The following is a 21,480-nucleotide window of genomic DNA, read 5'->3' on the forward strand; positions in this document are numbered from 1 at the left end:
ATATATATATATTTATATATGTATGTATATGTATTTTTGCCTTCTATCAGCCTTGAGAGAGCAACAGCCGTTTATCATTTTCACACATGTTGAATAAGAATATCAGGTTTATTTGTCATATTTATCCTCTTGGTAAGCCTTCCCTGTAATATGCCTAGATGGATTGATTTTCAAGATACTCAGTGTGTTTTTCTTATGTTGCTGCCCGGTGCTCAAGTAAATTAGATGCTAAAAATCAGGAAATGTACATCTGTCATTGGCTTTGAGAAGGATTTAAAGAATCTTTTCCTGGCAAATCATAATTGCTGATGACTGCTTATTTCATGCAAATTTTGACACATGTGCGACTATTAATGTGGCAAAGCCCTCAATGAAATCGTACAGCTGCTCCTGAAAGAGCAAAATCGCAAACAATATGATGCATCTGAACGGCCTACGTGGCCCCTTCAGTGACTGGAACTGACGCAGTTTCACAGAGGAGAAGCTGAGCAAAACAAAATTGCGACATTTTATTAATTTTCATTTGGAATTCATTATGAATACTTTTAATCAGATAACTACAATTTTATATGTGTTTCACAAAGGTTTTATAATGCTTATCTCCCGAGGCTCTGATTTAATTAACAAACCTTTCCAAATTTCTATAGTTTTTGTGGTACTAAGATGAAATCAATACTGATTTCTCTGTTCTATTGTGCTTTCTGAAATTTATCTATAATTATGGTAGCTGCGCCTAAACTCGCCTGTGACTGTATCTTTATTGCATTGTTGATGTCATAGCACTAAAATAAAAAAGATTGTGTGTGTGTGTGTTTTAAACTTATGTTAAACTCTGTCTTGGTTAGGATGTAAGGTTAGTTGACTGCTAAAGTAAAGACTAAATAACAGCCATATACAAGTAGAAATGAGTCTCCCTCTCGGCAACGTGCAAACATAAGCAGCGTGAGGCAGTGTTTGCAGCTGCAGTTTTGGGGATTAGGGTCTTTCTCTCTTGTTCTGCCAGCTTTACTGTGCAGCTTCCATTCTGCGGTTTACTGGCTTCTCTAGCAGTGTCAGCAGGAGAGAGAGGGACAACGTGGAGAGCACAAAGTCTTATTGTAAAAGTATGACCAGGAAGTTGTCATATCACTTCTCCCATCAACAAGAACTTAATCATATGACCACATTTAGCTGCAAGGGAGACTAGCAAATATGCTCATTAGCACAAGCCCTTCTAAGATTAGAGTTTCTGCTACTGAAGGAAGGAGAGGAGGAGGGATGCTAGCATCCGGTCAGCAGCTTCTGCCTTACACTCTAACCTCACTGGGGGTGCTTTGAAAATTCCTGTGTGGAGGAGATTCACAGACAAGTAGCATGCCTATGGACGTGTCCTCCTTGCACAGAGGGGCTGTCTTAAGCAAAGGCTTCCTTTCTTATTTCCTTTCTTCCTTCCTCCCTTGCCCTCTCTCTTCCTCCAGCTCATCTCCTTCTGCCTTTCATTATTCTATCAGCTTCTGTGTGTCAGGTATTATCTTATGCACTCAACTACAAAAGGCATTTTCTCTCTCACATAGTCGTATAGAGGAAAGCAATAGATTAGTACAATATGACGTATTTTCATAATATTAATTATAATATTTTAATTGTTTGACAAATGAATAATTTACTAAATAATTAATTATAATAATTGCAATATAATTTAATAATATTAATTGAAAAAGTAATAGTTTAATAATACACATTTAATAATATGCAAGAGACAGAGAACTAACTCTTCCTAGGTAAGTCAGGAAAACATCACCAGGAGGTGACATTTGAAGTTGATCTTCAAAATGGGATATGCAGTGCTACATGCTGCTTGGCTCTGTTCCTTCCCTTTGTCTGGTTAAGCTCTAATCCTTCTCTAGATAGCTGAGTGCTAAAGTCTGGTATTATGAACACTAGTACTGCTCCCATTATTTCTAGTTTACCTCCTTCCAGACATGAATCAGGGTTGCACTCACCCTCCCAAATTTAGAAGTGGCAGTGTGACTTCCTTTGGCCAAAGGTACGTAAGCAGAACTGAGAAGTCTAACTTCTGAGCAGACGCCTTTATAAGCTGCTCTGTGAGTCTCCACCTCTCTCTTGTCCTTCTGTAGTGGCAGTGGACTCACAGTTTGACGTGGAGGTGACAGAGCTGAGCCACCACATGCAGGTCAGCCGTCCCGGATGAGCGCCCAGCCCTGGAGCATGCTCTCCAGAGAAATAAATTTTTGCTGCTTTAAGACACAGAGATATACAGGCTGTTTGTTAAGCAACATAATCTAACCCTCTCTAACTAATCTAAGGCCCGATCCTCCTGCCATCAGCTCTTCTCACGTGCCCTTTCATGCTCATCTTCTTTAGTCCAACAGTGAGGGGGTAGTGGTGATTTATGAGTAAGGGTAGAAAATTGGGAAATTGTAGATTTTCCTCAATAAAGGATATTCTGAATTATCTTTAGATAGTGAATGTCTTTACTAGATAAACATGGTGATTCCTATTTCTTTGCACAAGTCATTGGGGTTTATTTTATATTGGTAAATTTGGATGTATTTTCTTTACAAGAAACTGTTAAAACATATCATATCTATCCAATCAGAAAGCAAAATAGCTAACGTTCGCTAACATTCATTCAAAACGTGATAAGCTTTAAAACATAGGACAGGAAAAAGGATGCAATTTTTGTTTTGCTAAAATAAACATTGCAATATGCCATTTAATGTTATCAATTCATAATAAAATCTATTTTGAGAGTTTAATGTCTCTGGCATTATTCACCCTATAAGACATAGTCTTCTCTTTCACTTGCATAGAGCGTAAGCTGTCAGGACACATCATTATTGAAACACGTACAACATTATAATTTTTAGCCTAGCAGAAACATATGTCAGGTAGGGGAACAATAGAGAGATGCGTGCTTGGTAACTGACCCTGAGAAACTGACTCTATGTTCATCCCCTCTGTTAGTGAGCGCTGAGAAATGCTTGGAGCTATTACCAGTTCCTTGTCCCCAGAACAAAATGCAAAGGGACTCTCAAAATCAGTCAGGACCAGTCAGGAGAATGTTTGGAAAAAAGAACAGACAGAAGGTTAAAGAGGCCCCAGGGGCTTCCCCAGGTCCAGATGTGTTGTGGGGTGCTCTGACAGACTTGAAGGCCGAGGACACTTGTCCTTCTAAGAGAGAGAATGCAGCTTTATCTTTATAGTTGATTTTCAAAGCTAAACTCTTGTCTACTTTACTTACATTGAAAGTGCTTCTGTCATTTGCTTGTGTCTGTTAGAGTCTTTCAATCAATTACCATCATCCTGCTGAAAACTACCCGCTGGGAAGTCTTATGTTACAACCAACGGCAAACACAGAACTGCATGGGTGCAAACTTGTCCTGTATTTAATCTTAGGCTTATTTACATAACAACATGAAGTTATACTTTTTTAATACTTTTTTTTTCTTTGAGGAAGACTGGCCCTGCGCTAACATCCGTGCCCATCCTCCTCTACTTTATATGTTGGGCACCCGCCACAGCATGGCTTGACCAGTGGTGTGCAAGTCCACACCTGGGATCCGAACCGGCAAACCCTGGGCCACCAAAGCAGACATGCGAACTTAACGGCTGCGCCACCAGGCTGGCCATACTGTGAATTTAAACACATAAATGGTCTAGTCTATTTGGTAGAGAAATATTTGACTTAGAAAAGCAGAAATACAGATGTTCATCATTGTTATTGCTAGCATAACATGATCATGTTAACACAATTAAAAAGTAGAGCAGGATGAACCACAAATCCACCAGCGGAAAGCATGCAAAGTCCAGCATGGCGGGAGATTCAGGGGGCTTGGTGGGAGGACGGGGTTAGGCAGAGGGCTTCACTTACTATAAGGTTTCATTTCTCAGGCTGGAATGAGGATAGGTACATGGGCTTTGTAATAATATTCTTTATACCATTTTGAGTGTCTGAAATTTTCCTAATAAGTAAAAGAAATCTCACACTCTCCTTCTCCCTTTTCCTATTTTATTTTCTAGATATTTTAGGAGTTAAATAAAAAATCATGGACATAGTAAATCATTTTAAAAAATTGTTCCAATCATTCGTTTTGTTTGCTTTGAATTCGTTTCATGTCTTCAACGGCTTCTGAACCCATTTGATCGATTCTGATGTAAACGTATTATTATTATTTTGTTATTGCTGTTGTTAACTATCAAGAAAATTAGTTTACTTTGATATAGTGAAATTAAAAGACACATTGTGACAGTAATACTGATAATGTAGACAAGAGTGTCCATTTTTTACTCTATATAGGTACTTGTGGAGAAAACAAGTGATTTGAGGTTTAAGGCCTGAATTTTCTAAACAGCTGCACTAACCCAAGGTTACTTTGTCCTTACAGGTCAATGCAGGAATAACACTGCTCAGGAAAGCATGGGGTTCCAATCTTCATTTCACTGCTTCATCTCTTCATCTGCTCTTATCAGCTGAGAAGCCATATAATAGGTTATGTTTTCCAATGACAGAGAGATTACTTCAGTTAAATTTTTCCTGTGGGTTAAGATAAATGGGTCATGTTTTGAATATTTATGAAAAAACTGTGCAAAGAGTGATACTTTAAGTGTGTTTTTTGTATTAAATTGTGATTTATAATGTCTTGTTATTAATATGGAAAAAAGGCCTATTATTTCCATCTAACTGAGTTTGTTTCTGAGGTGCAGCCTGACTGACTGTTTACATTTTCTGTACCCTCAAAGTATGTACAGATGGTCCTGTGTATCCTCGGTTCCGTGTCTGTGGATTCAACCGTCCGCGGATGCAAAGGCCCAGGTTGGTTGCATCTGTACTGAACACCTACAGACACTTTTTTCCTTGTCATTATTCCCTAAACAATACAGCATAACGATTATTTACATAGCATTTACGTTGTATTAGGTATTATAAGTAATCTAGAGGTGATTTAAAGCATAAGGGAGGATGTGTGTGGGTTGTGTGTGAATGCTACCCCATTTTATATCAGAGACTTGAGCACCTGCGGATTTGGGTACCTGTGGAGTTCCCGGAACCAATCCCCACAGATAGGAAAGGACAACTGTACCTCTCTAAATTCAGGGCTTTTTTGGAAAAGAAGAGTCTGAACTTGTCACAGAGCCACAAGACTTGTCAATTTTCAGACCACTTCCCTGAGCTTATCTTGGTGCGAAGCATGCATATTTGCATGGTGACCTTTGCAAAACCAAACAAAAAAGGTGATCTGAGGGTCTTGTCCTAAACCAGGCTAATGAACTGATTATTCCCCAAAGCCTGTAGTCTGAATAACAATGAAGAGGAGAAAGGTCCGTTCAAATCCTGAGGGGTAAAGTAAATCCCTGAGGTAGACTTTTATTAAACCAATTTCATATTGCAATAAGTATTTAATTGTTTGTTGCTGAACAGACCAGTGCCAAGAGATCAAACTGTTTGCCACAAACAGATATCGTCAAGCCTTCAAATATGCTTCAATTTTTAATTATTTCTTTGTCTCTGAGCGATTGCTCTTTAAAGAGTCCTTTTTTATTGGTGGAGGGGAGGGAGTGATAAAGATTTTTCCAGAACATTTCTAGCAAAGAAAATTTGCAGATATTTTCATTTAAGCTTTATTTGTTCTCTAGGGCAAATTGGTTTGTAAACGAATCAAGAATATTTTTATTATTATTCTTTCCCCATATGTATAATTTCTATACAAGCATATGGCGTAATATTTCTAGATAGGTATCATTATAGCTAGTTGCCATGGAAATGATTTTAACAATATTCCAGTAGGTAAATCTTCCGTATCAGGGCAAATTCAAAAGAGAAGAGAAACGATTTACACTTCGAACTTTTAGATTCAATCAACACACTCAGGTTTTAAACTCATCTGTGCCTCCACGTTCAAGGCTGATGTCTGTGCCAGAGAGACTACTGTGTGATAAAGAGAACAAGATTTTACATGCTTGGTGGCTTGACGTTGATGTTGATTGATTGAATATTGTTGAGTAATGTTATCACCAACTGATTCTTTTCACTTTGTATTCCTGACAACTTTTTTTACATTCATTAGCTATATTAACAGTTGTATTAGCTGTTTTATTTATATATCAGTCCATCTGGCCTAGTTATAAAATTATCGATGAGTGTTTCACATAATTGATGTCTGCGTTCCAAAACCATATTCTGTGCAAAATAAATAAATAAAAGATGAAAGCATTCATGGTTCCCGAGTGTTACATTTGTTTAGTATTAAAGGAGAGTGTGTGGAGGAAAGGACAATAGTATTGCTGCATTGATAGACTAACCTTCCTTTTAAAAATTCTGCTGGTACATAATCCCGTATTTCCCTGGTTTTGCTCCGACATTTCTCTGTGGTGTCTGGTCTGTGTTCTCTTAATCTGCGTGTGCCTTCAATTTCAACGCGCAATGAAATTCTCTCCTGGTCCTACTCTTTTTTTCAATTTGCACACTCTCATCTATTCCCCTTACCTCAGCTGACAGTACCACATATATATCACAACCTTCTCTTTCAAGTTTGAACTAATACCTTAAACTCTTTATAAGCTTACTTCCAACTGATTCTGTCTCTGGTACCCTCATGCACTAAAACAGGGCCCATTATGTTCTTTCTCAAAGTCTCTTCTTTTATTCTTTTTATGCTAATGAGATCCATACTTAACTAGTAAATTAGAAAATTGTATCTGCGTTTCCTTATCTACTCCTTCCCCTAGGACCAAATAAATCATCAAGTACTGTCTATTCAATCCAAGAAATATTTCCTGAATCTATGTTTTATTCTGCATTCCAATACCGCCAAGTTAATTTCCTTCTTCATTATTTCTGACTACATTATTTTAAGAATATTCTAATCAGTTTGTTATTTTAATCCATTCTTTGCAGTCAGAATTATGTTTATTTTAGATGGTTAGCATATCACTTTTTTTCTTTAAATACTACTTTAAAAAAAAAAAGTCACTATGTCATTATGCCACTAATAATTCCCATTGAATCTCTGGTCAATGTGGAAAATTCCAAACTCTTTAGCACACTCAGACCACCTCACTTTACATCTCCAGACTCATTTCCTGTGACTTTTTCCACTTATCCTGTGCTGGTCACACTAGACAATGTAACTTCAACAAAGAATACTTTCTCCACAAACTATTTCCCAACTGCACCCCATGGGCAGAATTGTTTTTTTGTTTTTACTCAATGCTCCCATTGCCTTTTGGACAGAAATTAGTTAAGTGCTCTTGTCTAAATAAGGATTTAAGACTAACTTTCCCTTTCAACATAGCTTTATCTGCATACCACAAATTGTGACATGTTGCATTTTCATTATCTTTTAATAAAAATATTTTCAATCTTGTATTATGCTTTGCTTTTTGAGACATGGGTTCTGTAGAAGTTTGGAAATACATTACTTGACTGATAAATACTTGAGAATTGTTAGTTATCTCTTTTAGGGTTAATTTCTAGCTTAATTGCCCTGGAGTTAGGGAATTATTCTGAATAATTTCAGTCTTTGAAATTTTGTTCAGATATTTTTATGGACAATTCTGGTCAACATTACATGCGCACTTGGGAAAAGCAGGCATTCCTACAACATTGGGTGTAGTGCTGTAGACTTTTCAGTTAGGCTATGTCAACTCACCATGTTGCATTTGTTCTTACACCCTTACTTGATTGTTTAATCTGCTTGTCTCATCAGTTATAGGGAGATATGTATTAAAATAAGGCACTATGTTGTGTTTTTGCTAATTTGTCATTTTTTCCTTTATATATATACATATGTATATATTTGTGTGTATATATATATGTGTGTGTATATATATATATGTGTGTGTGTGTGTGTATATATATATATATATATATATATTTTTTTTTTTTTTTGGTGAGGAGGATTGTCCCTGGGCTAATATCCCTTGCTAATCCTCTTCTTTTTGCTTGAGCTAAAATCTGTGCCAATCTTCCTCTTTTTGCTTGAGGATGATTGTCCCTGTGCTAACATCTGTGCCAATCTTCGTCTATTTTGTATGTGGGATTCCACCACAGCATGGCTTGAGGAGCAGTGTGTAGGTCCACACCCAGGATCCGAAACTTCAAACCTCGGGCCACTGAATCAGAGTGTGTGAAATTTACCACTACACCACCAGGCCAGTCCCTCATTTATATGTTTTAACACTATATTAAATGGAACATACAAATTTAATTTTTAGAAACATTGCATGACTAAAAGCCAATTTATTCTTAATACAATTGTATTACACCATATCATATCATATCATACTATAGCAAAACCAGGTTTGTTTTCAAAGTGTATCTTTTTCTATTCTTTTACATTCAGGGTTTCTATGTCCTTATATTAAGGGGTGTGTCTTGAAGGCAGCATATAGCTGAGGGTCTTTTCCTTTTAATTGAGCCTGAAAAACTTTGAGTTTTAATTGGAATATTTATACTGCTTACATTCATTATAATTATGAATATAGTGGCATATATTTACCATCTCACTATTTGTTCTTTGTTTCTCCCATCTGTTTTAGCCTTTTATTCCCTTTCTTTTTGAGCCCTCATTTGAATTAATCAATTATTTTCATTTATCACAATTGTCCCCTCTCTTAGCTTGTTGGATTTACATGTTTTTAGTCTTCTTTAGCTATTAACCTAGAAATCACAGCTAATATTTTTGACATTATATTATAGCTCCACATTTACCATTTCCCAGATAATGCTAGACCTCAGAAGACTTTCCATCTTTTTCACTCTTCTTCCTTTAATGTTATTTTTGTCATGCCTTTAATTCTACCTGTAATCTCATAAGACATCATTTTGTTTTTATGGCCAATATTCATAAATTTATTCACATATTTATTCTTTCTATTGATCTTCATTTTTTCCCACATTTCTGTTTTTCTGTATAGGTCTCTTTTCTTCTAAAGGGACTAAATTCTCTTTGGTACTGCTTTTATTGTAGGTCTGCTAGATTAAATTATTTCATTGTTTTTGGAAATATCTACATTTTGCTTTTAGTTTTGAAGAATAAGTTTAGTGAGTATAGACATCTAGATTAGCAGCTGTGTGTGTGTTTCCCCTCAACACTCAGAAGACATTTTGTAGTCTCTGGCTTCCATTGTTATGTGGAGAAATTAGCTATTAGTCTTATTGTTTTTACTTGAAGGTAAAGTTTTTTCTGTGACTGCTTTTAAGATTGTTTTTTAACTGTCTTTTAGTTTCAACAGTTTTAATATGATATGCCTAGCAATTTATTTTCATCTGGTTAGTTATAACTCAATTCTTTTTATTTCTCCTGCTTGCTGTTCTTAAATATTTTGAATCAGTAATTTTATGTCATTCCTATGTTTTGGGTTATTTTTGCGTACTGTCTGTCAAACATTATTTTTTGCTCAATTCTCTCTTCCTTCTCATATTCTGGAATTCCAATTCTTTGTATGTTAGAACTTTTCACCTATTTCCTTTTGCATTTTAAACATTCTTTTTTATTTTTGCTATTATTTTTTTTTCCTCCATGCTTCTGTTTTGATATTTTCTGCTGCTCTGTCTTGAAGATCATTAACTCTCTCTCTTTGTGATATCAATTTTGGTGTTAAACCCTTCTGTTGAGTTTTTAATTCATGATTTTTGGTAAGTTTCATTTTTAGAATGTGAATTTGATCTTTTAAATAGACTCCAGTTCCGTGGTGAAATTCTTAACATTGTTATTTATGTTACTGGACATTTTAATCATAGTTATTTTTGGAATTCATTGTTGATAACTTCAAAATCTGAATCACATGTGAGTCTGTCTCAATTTTATGTTTTTGCCCTGGTCTTTTTGTGTGTGCGTGCTTGGTAATTTTTTATCATATCCCAGACAGTATAAGAAAAATTTTAAAGGTTCTAGACAGTTTTATTTTTCTCAGGAGAGAAAGCCAGAGTTGGACAACTCTTGTAAAGACACTCACTTTGATTTAACTATGGAATGAACTATCTGCATCTGGGTTTCAGATTTTGTAAGGGTGAATGCCTCTCATTCACCCTCACTTCTGGAAAGTTGCTGCCTTCCTAGCGTCTCAGGTGAATGTCTGGGTATTTATAGGTGCCCCTCTCACATGTAGGGTCCTGGACTTCAATTTTGTTCCTCCAAAACCGTAAGCTTGATCAAAGTTTTGTTGTGCTTTTCAGCCACTTTCTTCTCCTGTCCTTTTGCTTCTTAGGAATAAGCAAACATTTCTTTGAGAAAATTAGCACTGTCAAGCTCAATTCTCTTACCTCCTTTCTCTGAAAGGTCTTGGGTCCCCAAGTCCTAGCTGTCTTGGAAGTCCCAATTCCCTCAAACTGTGTGATTTCTGAAATCTATGCCAGCTTCTCTGCCTTTTATGTCTCCATAAATGCCTCACAGGAGCTGGGGGAGATGGGATGTTCAAAATACTTGGCTCCTTTCAATAAGCTTCCTTTCTCTGGGAGGTGTTGATCTTGGAAGTCCTGGTGCTTCAGAAGCTCACTGACTTTTCTAGTTACTCTAGATAAAGGCATTAATTTTAAATAAGTTACAATGACAGAATCAGGAGCTGAAGCCTAGATTTTGAATTTTATTCAGTGCTTTTCTTCTATCTGTTGAGATAACCATATAGTTTTATATATTAAATGTTAAAAATATGATAAAGTGCATTAATAGATTGTAATGGCAATATATTCTTGTATTCCTGAATTAGACCAAACTTACAATTCTTGTAAACCTGAATTAGACCAAATAGCTGGATTTGGTTTAGAATATTTCATTTAAATTTTCTTTCTTCTCTGGAAGAGTTTGCATAAAACCAGAATTATGTTTTCCCTTACTGTTTGTTAAAGCTGATTTGGGGAGGTAGATTTTAAACTGTGGATGTAATTTCTTTTCACGGCTGTCAGTTTATTCAGCATTTCCTCCCCAAAGCCTAGTTGTATATTTTAATTGTAAGTCCTTCTAGTTCTTCTAAGTGAGCTGCCACCACAGCATGGCTACTGACAGATGGGTGGTGTGGTTCCATGCCCAGGAACCAAACCCAGGCTGCCAAAGTGGAACATGCAAAACTTTAACTGCTAGGCATTCAGGGCTGGCTCTAAATAAATGATTGTTGAATGAATATCTCCTTGCTTAAGATGGGATATCTTTAAAAAATTTTTTATAATTTTTTTTTTGAGGAAGATTAGCCCTGAGTTAACATTCGTGCCCATCTTCCTCTACTTTATATGTGGGATGCCTGCCACAGCATGGCTTGCTAGGCAGTGCATAGGTCCGCACCTGGGATCCAAACTGGTGAACGTCAGGCTGCCGAAGTGGAACATGTGAACTTAACCACTGCACCACCGGGCCAGCCCCAACATGTGATACCTTTTTATGAATCTCTTGTTATACTTTAAATCATGACAGATTAATAATGAAAGCCTGTATAGTTATATTCTGATAAATAGTGTCACTAATTTAGTCTTCCTAGCAACTTTCAGATAATCAGTATACATTTAGTCTTCTATTCCTTCATTTTGGCAGGACTATTTTTTTATTATCAGTGATAATATTTTACATGTCACAGATATCACTATTTTGTATCAGTGGATAATTATAATAAAATATATGAGTAATGAAACATGTCAAAATAAAGCGAATCAAGAGTACAAAGTTAGTCATTAATCTATTCTCAGTTATTTTAATAAACCATGTTCTTTAAAAGAAACAATAATCTATGAAGCATTTTCCTGAGGTCCTTACAACTCTAATTAAGCATAGATAACAAATATTTCTTAACAATAGAAAACATATACTCAGCTTCTACATGTAGAAGGGAGAAATTTAGTGGAAATATAAGCAAATAATTTATTATATAATATAATAGTTATATTCATAATTGAAAATTAAGAAAAGGAAAGAAAGCTTAGTATAGAAGATAGACTATATGTCATTATCAATGAGGTTCCTTTTTACAGTCTATTCCTTTAAATGGTTTGGGACATATTTCTTAACTTAGTTTTATTTCTCTCAATTATGAAGTTATAATGATCTTCCCTGATGGAGAGAGATGCAGGAGACAACTAGTGGAATTATTATGAAACAAATACTGAGACAGTGCACAAATGCTCAATGGAATATAAATCAAATTTAGATTCAGTTCCTGCCTAAATCCTATAAATTTGGGTGATTTTTAAAATGTCTGAAAGTCCTCTTTCTGTTGAGTCATATCAAGTTCTGTCATATCTGTTTTCCTGATCGATGTACCATGATTGTTGGTTCTCTCTAACTATGAAGTGACCATTTCTTTGAGGGGAAAAGGGAACTTTAGTGAATTATCATATCTGAAGTGGTGAGTAGAACTCATAATACAAAATGGTATGCTCAAGATTGCTAATTTATTTTAAAGAATGTTCGACGTTTTCTCTCTGCAGGTGAATGTTGAAAGTATTTCATCACTTCAACTAGACATAGAGATTCCTATTGTTCAAAAAATCTTTATTGAGCACTTGCTGTGTTCTTGGTCCATACCATAAGAAACAGCTAGTAACAAACAACTCCCACTCAAACAGATAAACAAACAATCCCATTTTGCCATTGAAACCCAGGCATATATAAGAAGGCATAGATGGTGGGCCCAAAAGAAAGTGACTTACAAGTGGAAACTAGGTCCTACAAGAGAAAAGTCACCAAAAATGAAAAATGGAAGAGGAGGTCTGTTATAATGAGTTAAATTGGTACAGAGAGTAAAATGCTTCAAGGGAATACTGGTTTTAGGTAAAGCATGACTTTTGGCAGGTGAAATCATTTGCGATTCAGGAAGCAAAATGTGGTACATCAAAGAGCAAAGAAAAGGTGCTCTCTTACTAGGGTCTGAACTATTTTAGGACCCTCAACTCCTCCCAACACCATCAACTGAGAATAACAATTCCTCCAGGGGAGGAAGCCATCCCTTTCCTCCCAAACTTTGTATCACTTTGAAGACTGAAAACCTTAGTGCCTGCGGTAATAGGTCCTTAAATAAAATCAAGGTCAATGGAAGCGATGATGGTGTTTCTGAGTCAGGTCTTTAGCAAATGAATGTTTGTGTTGATTTGTGAATACAAATAAGATATCCCTTCCCGTAACATTGACAGACCTAGAGTGGACCATCAAGAAGGGCTAAGAACCTGTTATGCATGTGAAGCCTAGGAATAATCATAATCTGGATATTAAGGTATAAGAGGCTTCAAATTCTATTAAAGCCAGGATACATTCGAATTACATTTATAACATGCCAGACTTCCATCTTATCCCCGGTGAGAAATATCGTGCACAATGCTTGGTTATAAAATAACGCTCTGTGTGCAGTATTAAAATGTCCCTATAGCTATATCACAAGGATTTGGTTCAAAATGCTACACTCTATGTAAAGATCTGGAAGTGATATATTTAGCCTTGGCATTTGTGAGAAGATGCTGAGATGCATGGAGATGTTTGTTGAAGAAAATGACCATTCTTTCTGCTTTCCTTTATCCAAGAAAACACCAAGCGCTGTTAAAGTGATGAAATGCTCAACAAGATGTATATCAAACACGAAATTCTTGCTATTAGGGCCATGTAAAATTTGGTTAAGACTAGATTCTCATGCTGGTTTAAAATAAAAGTGAGGAAGCCAAACTTTATCTAAGATAAAGCCAGTCTCATCTACAAAATCGTGAACGTTTCAAAGGCCAATTTTAAAGAAACACATTTTGCTCATCATTCTTTGACAAGATACTTCCATAGCACTGCTGGTTGTTTTGTTGATGGTTCCCTAAATAAGTCCCAAATAACATTCCTACTATTCCACATTTTCCACATAGGGTAGGGCATTATCTTACAAGTAAATTTCTACAAAATTGACAAATATGTGCAATTTTCCATTTAATTATTGCATCTATGCGTTTTATTAATATAAGATTCTCTTACAAAGAGAGTGTAGAAGTTGAAGACTAGGATGTTATCATTTTTAAAATTCTTGAATATAAAAACATAAAATCATATAGAGGTGAAAGCAAAGATATCTACTCTTGCTCTAGTGAGCATTTCTGAACCTTGACATAATTGACGTTTTTGGCTAGATAGTCCCTTCCCCTTGGCAGGCTGGTTACCCTGTGCATTCTAGGATGTCTTGCAGCATCTTAGGTCTACCCATGAGGTCATAGCAGCACTCCTTCTCCATTTGGGATAAAACTGTCTCCAGATATTGTGAAATGTCCTCTGGGGGAAAATTGCCATTGAGAAATTAGAAAATTGGACTGAGAACCACGGCTCTACTCTTCACAGCCTTCTCCTACCTACCAATTTGCAATCCTCCGTGAAATGACCTTAATTAATTCTCTGAGTGTCCTTCTAGAAGTTCTTTATGTAAACACCTTTTTATTACATGAAAGCATGTTGTTCTTATCTTTGTTTGCGTCACTTAAAGATTTCTAGCACATTATAAAATTTGAGGGGTTGTCATAATTTTTAATCTTCTGATAAACATTTGGATTTCTTCCAGCTTTTCGTTATTAAAAATAAGTCTTAAAATGAGTAACTTTATATATGCATCATTTCATATGTAGACATGTCATAGCAAGATAAATTCCCAGAAGTGGTGTTTAATTTGAAAGAGTGTATATATTTTTAATTTTGATGAATGTAGCCAAATTCCCCTGCAAATGTATCAAGTGGTGTTCTCACCAAAAATGTAGTTTCACAAAAAATAGTGTTTTTAGATTATTACAAGTGTTGGTGATGTTTCGTAAATCTTGTTCTCCACTTTGCTTTGATGTCTGGAAGAAAAAGGTAGAAGATATTTAATTATAGTGCTGTCATATTCATATTGTAGTTCCTTTTATAAAAATTTTACTTGGAAACAAATTGTAGTAAAGGTTTCTGAAACTTTGTGAAGTAACTTGGAAAACAAGATTATTTTCAAAGAGACTGAAGAAAGTGATAAAGTTCAAAGTAACTCTGGAGATGTTGAGAAAATGCTCTTATACTCTACTAACCCAGTGAGAACAGGCAATCATCCAACTGGTCCTGAATATTATTTACTACAAGGACAGTTCAAGCAGGGAATTTCAAAGTCAGAAACCTATTAAGCATTTCAACAGGCTTTCTTAAGCAAGTTTAGGACAGCAGAAACTTTGGTGAAGCAGGAAAAAACAACCTTAATCATGATTTCAATATGAACATAGACCTTGACAGGTAAAATCTCTGATACTTTTCACTTTTGGAAAAAGCCTTAATGAGTTATGGCAGTGTTAATCTACTGGAAGAGGTGATACACATTTCTTTTAATTTTCCCTTGTGTTTTTGAGTGTGATTATATATAGGAACCCAGCTGGTTCGCATCTTCCTCCATTCCATGAGAATTCACTAATTATACAAACTGCTCATAGAAACGCTTTTCCCTTATTCATTTCAAATAGAAGAAGATCATCATGTAGGGGTATGAATCATGACTTCTTCCTTCTCATCACGAATTTTGGCTTCTTCCATATTTCTATAACTTGCCCAAACTTTCAACAAAGAAACCCTTATTGGAAGAAGTAACCAAAGACCTAATTTTGCTCAGGAATTGTGAGCTCATCGAGTATACTTATATGGCGCTCATTAATATCTAACGCTTCGCCTATTAGAATAAAAGCTATTCACTTTGTATTGCAATTAAAATATGATTACTTTGGATATCTGAAAGGTTTATAATGCTAGACTTACTGGCACTCACAGCATCAAAGTATTCATTTTTGTGTCTGTAAAATTGAACGCAATTCTTTATAAATGATTATGCTCTTTCAGATATCTTCTCCCAGCCAAGACAACATTAAAGTCATCATGCAGTCAACAATAATGACATAAGAGAAGCTCTAGAACTATGAGCATGGCTAAGCACCTCTTATGTCTATAAATCTGAAACTACTTAGGAGGTTTTAAAATTTATGAGTACTGTAGGTATTATAAATTTTTATCAAGAGAGGCCTTTAAAACTAAAGTTTTTATTCATGTTACGTGTGATTCTTATGCAGCTTACGTGACTAAAACCAACTTTTTATATGAGCCCCGATTGCCAGAGAACAGCTCATTTGATAATCATCGGTCCTGGAAGCCATCAATGTGCCTAGTTCAAAACCAACTTGAATAGTTTAATAATCACTAACTAAATCACTCGCACAGCAGGGGGAAAGCAGCATTCTAGGAAGGTCTTCTCTACGTTCTTTGATGATTATCTCTTTTATTAGGTCTCTCCACGTCAATTCCCTTTGAGAATGTATTGTTGAAATGCTTTCCTTTTCTAGGAAAGTACGAACAAAGCAGAGTTAACTTGGTGAATTTAAAAGTTGACTTTTATTTAATAAACAAAATGATCTTGTGTGAATTTTGTTTTATGCATCCTGGTATATTTTGGCTAGATCCTATAGTTTCTTCATGGTATAGTTTATTTCTTCTCTTAGAAGACACAGCACTTCCCTGACCAGATTATACTTAGACTTAATGTTAATTTTTGATCTGGTGTCTAGAAAAGAAGGGAGATACTGAGGGAGTTCCCCCTTATCTACAATTTTCTTTCTGTGGCTTCAGTTACCTGTGGTCAACTACAGTCCAAGGATATTAAATGGAAAGTTGCAGAAATAAACAATTCATGTTTGGTTTTTTTTTTTAAAGATTTTATTTTTTCCTTTTCCTCCCCAAAGCCCCCGGGTACATAGTTGTATATTCTTCGTTGTGGGTCCTTCTAGTTGTGGTATGTGGGACGCCACCTCAGCGTGGTTTGATGAGCAGTGCCATGTCCGCGCCCAGGATTCGAACCAATGAAACACTGGGCCGCCTGCAGCGGAGCGCGTGAACTTAACCACTCGGCCACAGGGCCAGCCCCATCAATTCATAAGTTTTAATTTGTGTGCTGTTCTGAGTAGCCTGATGCAATCTCATGCCGTCAAACTCTGTCCCTCCCAGGACGTGAAGGATCTCTTTGTGGATCCCCAATCACCAACATCATTTGCTCCTGACATCCAGCTATCGACATCATCATGGCTAGATGATCCTCCTTCTGACGTATCATATCATCAGAAGGTCAGTAGTAACCTAATGCTACATCACAGTGCCTGCGTCACTCCCCTCACATCATCTCATCATGTAGGCTTTTTATAATCTCACATCATCACGAGACGAATAAGGGTGAGTACAGTACATTAAGGTGTTTTGAGAGAGAGAGAGAGAGACCATGTTTACATAATTTTTATTACAATATATTGTTTTAATTGTTCCTTTTTATTATTAGTTATCATTGTTAATCTCTTACTGTGCCTAATTTATAAATTAAACTTATAGATACATAGGTATCATAGGTATACATACATAAGTATGTATGTATAGCAAAAAAATAGTATATACAGGTTTTGGTACTATTTCTGGTTTTAGGCATCCACTGGGGGTCTTGGAACATATCACCCACGGATAAGGGGGGACTACTGTACTCTACATTATCTCCAAGCCAGAGATAGGAAGCACAAGATTTCAACCAGGAGGAGAATACTTCCACAGACCCAAGGGTTCAGGGAAATCTGGGAATTCAAAAACCCAAATGCCCCATCTTATGTCTCTGGATCCCACTCCTTCACAATCAGGGCACTCCTTCAAGATATAGTCCTATCACAGCAGACTTGCTAGGGTTGAGAATTTTACCTTCTCTGGAGCTCTGCTATTTTTTGTGTCGATCCTTGGCCTGATCCTCAGCTTTTTGTGGCTTCTGGATGCAGTGCATGATAGTCTATTTATCTACTGCCACATTTATCCTTTCTCAGTTTTGGTATTTATCCTTAAAATGATGATTAATCAACCTCAGCCTTTCATTGTCTTTATCTAGTGTATCCAGCGCTCAGAGAAGGAACATCTAAATTCATAGTTCTTATAAATGTTATTTCCCCTAGAGCTGTCAAATGCCTGAGATATTGTACCTTCCATTATTTGGCCTCTCACTGCTATGTTATGCCAGTTAACCACAAGTGAAAGATGTAATAGTTGCAATGCTACCTTTGCAAGGGGCTGTCTATGCTCCACCTTCCACCAGCAACGGGGTCCTGACTGTCAGCCAGGCAGCAGGTGATTCAACCTCAAAATCCTTTTGAGAATCTGCACCCTAGGATTGCCCCCAGCACCAACTGTCATTAGTTGGGTTTCTGGGGAAACAGAGTCTGAGTTGGAGATTTGCACACCCCAGTGTTTTGGGGCTGGCCTATTGGCACAATGGTTAAGTTCATGTGCTGTGCTTCTGCGGCCCCAGGTTCACAGCTTCAGATCCTGGGTGTGGACCTACACACCACTTGTCAAGCTGTGCTGTGGCAGTGCCCCACATACAAAACAGAGGAAGATTGCCACAGATGTTAGCTCAGGACTGGTCTTCCTTAAGCAAAAAGAGAAGGATTGGCAACAGACGTTAGCTCAGGACTAATTTTCTCACCAAAAACAAAAAAGTGTTTTTAGGAATAACACTTGTAACGAAGTGAGGGAATAAGGATTGGGCAGAGGAATAAATTAAACCATTAAATAGTGTTAACAGAGAACTCAGCTGATCACATTGGGAGCTGTGATGCTGAGATCTCTCTCTCACATGTATAAACAGACACATGCTCAATTATATTAATGTTCTTAAACTTACTCTCTTGCCAAGAGAAAAAATACAAAATCAGAGTCAGATTGACCTACCATTAGATGTCTGCCTTTGTCCAAGTCTGCTTTTTCTCTGAGTTAACTTTTTTCATTTGAAAACTGAGGTGTATCTCTCATGGGGTAATTGTCAGAAATTGGTGAGATAATGTAAAACATTTGCCCAGAATGGGATCTAGTACATAATAATTGGTCTTAAACATATTAGCTTCTTCCCCCACGCTTTCCTCATTTTGGTTCTATTTCTCTGGTCTAGAGGTTATTTCATGTTTACAGTTATTTCTATGCTAGTTTTGGTAAAGAATGTATATTTGACAGCTATCAAATTATATAGCTTTCATTAGCAATATAAGCAGCAATGAGAATTAGGTTTTCTGAAGAACACAAGTCGGTAGCTAAATCTAGGAAGTCTGTAATTATAACAGCTCTTACCTATCATCTGATGAAAAGGCAACGAGGTATGCACTTTAAGTGAATAACAGAGAGGAACATGATCACATCTCAAATGTACTGAAAATGTCTATACAGAATGACTATTGTTTTATGCCCAGCAAAAGTCCCTTACTTTCTAATTCCCGAACACTTTTTCCTATGGCAAATCTATGTGGTACAATTTGAGAGGTCGTCTCACAGCCTGCGTCTTCCCCTTTACTCCCTTTACAACAGTAGACATGTAGTCCAGGCACGGGCAATAGATACACCTTTCCGAAGTGATTGGTTGAAGGATGATCCAGAGCAGGACCAATCAGAAATTTCCCTAAGATTTATGATACTAAAAGAGAAGATATCTCTCATTCTTTGGCTCACAAAGCAATAGAAATAGAGACTTGGGGGCTGTCAGCTATCATCTTTCCTGCTATGTGGAAAAACAAGCCTTCTCTGGAAGGAAACTTACATAGAGAAGAAAGCATCCTTTCTGGGATGGAAAAAGACCCAGAAAACAACACTAAAAACTCTGGATCTAGCTGTGTCCTAAACCAGATCTGTCAGTGTGCTTTTTAATTGCATGAGCTAAATGCCCCTCCTTTTAAAAACTATTATGATGGGTTTCTATTACTTTCAACCCAAATGATAAAGCATGTATAAAATCATTATTTATTATTTTTGAACATAGATATATTGGAGAATTTCATTTCTGATTGCAAATATTCTGTACTATATCTTCATTGCCTAGAATCATGCCTAGCATAGCATAGGCATTCACTAAGCATTAGTGGAGTGAGTTATGTTATTCACAGGCATAAAGTTAAACTTCAAAATGTGTAAAACAATAATGTTAATGGAGGAGAAAGATGCGCGTGTGTGTGTGCGCATGCGCATATATTCACTGGGGGCAAAAGAAAGAAAAATGTTTAAAATATGATTGCTTTGTTCTAATTCTGGCTCTGCCAATGTTTTTTTTTAAAGATTTTATTTTTTTTCTTTTTCTCCCCAAAGGCCCCCGGTACATAGTTGTATCTACTTAGTTGTGGGTCCTTCTAGTTGTGGCATGTGGGATGCCGCCTCAGAGTGGCTCGACCGGTGCCAAGTCCGCGCCCAGGATTCGAACCAACAAAACACTGCGTCGCCTGCAGAGGAGCACGAGAAAACCACTCCACCACAGGGCCAGCCCCTCTGCCAATGTTTTTGACAAAGAATAGTATCTTGAATTCTCAGTTTTCACACTTTATCAAGAATAGTTGTTTCTGATATACTTGCCTAAATTATGTCGATAGTGTTAAATTAAAATACTTTCTAGTTTCATAAGTGTCCATTTTTAATTGAGAAATGTTGAAATAACTCTTAAAAATTAGAAGTCATATAATAGTTTAGGAGATAGTGCAAAATGCCATGGGAAATAAGTGAGAATCATGTTAGCTGGCATCTCCAAAGACATTATCAAGGCACTTGAAGAATGAAAATAGAAGTCATTCTGTAGAATAGCTTAATAGAGAGGAAGATTCATTTTCTGTTGACAGTTCTATGTTCTGTATCTGTAAAATGGAGATTTTACTCACTTAAAGACGTTTTGTTAGTCAATTAATATAATTACATATTGCACATACAAACGATTTCAGAAGCAACTCAATGCTTTAAAGACTAAATAAATGTTTTGAAAAACATTCAAATATGAGTCCCACTTGAAAAAGTGCATTTAGTGCACTCACTCCAAAAAAATATATACTTTTAAGTAACTTTATTAGGAAAAGCAATTGATGACTTTCCAGCTCATTCAGAAAACTTTAAGGAAACATGACAATAATTTGATGGAGAAAAGTCTTGCCACACAGTGAACTTAAGCATTGAAGACTGGAATAGAATTCACAAACTTGGTAACTGAATCTGTGGAATTCGTGGGCCATCGACAAAGTTAGCATTCCTCTTATTTTTCTTTTAGTCTTTTTCTTTTCGCCTTTTTAATTTGGCCTCCCAAAAGGACTTTAATTTTCAAATAAGGAATGATTGATATAATAACACCTCAAATTTTCAGATCCATCTTAGATCTTCTCATTAATTCTTTTTTGGCCTTAAGCAGAAACATAAATATTTTCTGAACTTCAGATTCTCTTCTGCTTTAGTAAAAATCATGAGAGCTTTTGAATGTGTTAGGATAACCTACCTCGAGGTGATATTACTTAAATGTAATTGTTGCTTAGTAAACTCTTAAAATTTAGTTTTAAGTTACTGTAAGAATTTGGGCTTATATTATATTTTATTGAAAACCAAATAGTGATATGATCATTTGATAATATTGAAATTGGAGCTTAATTCTTATGCATATATCAAATGTGCTAATATAGTTCATTGTACCCAACATAAGTGAGACAAAGAAAAGAGTTTCCAT

The sequence above is a fragment of the Equus caballus genome, chromosome 6 (assembly GCF_041296265.1).
Source record: "Equus caballus isolate H_3958 breed thoroughbred chromosome 6, TB-T2T, whole genome shotgun sequence".
Classification (NCBI taxonomy): domain Eukaryota; kingdom Metazoa; phylum Chordata; class Mammalia; order Perissodactyla; family Equidae; genus Equus; species Equus caballus.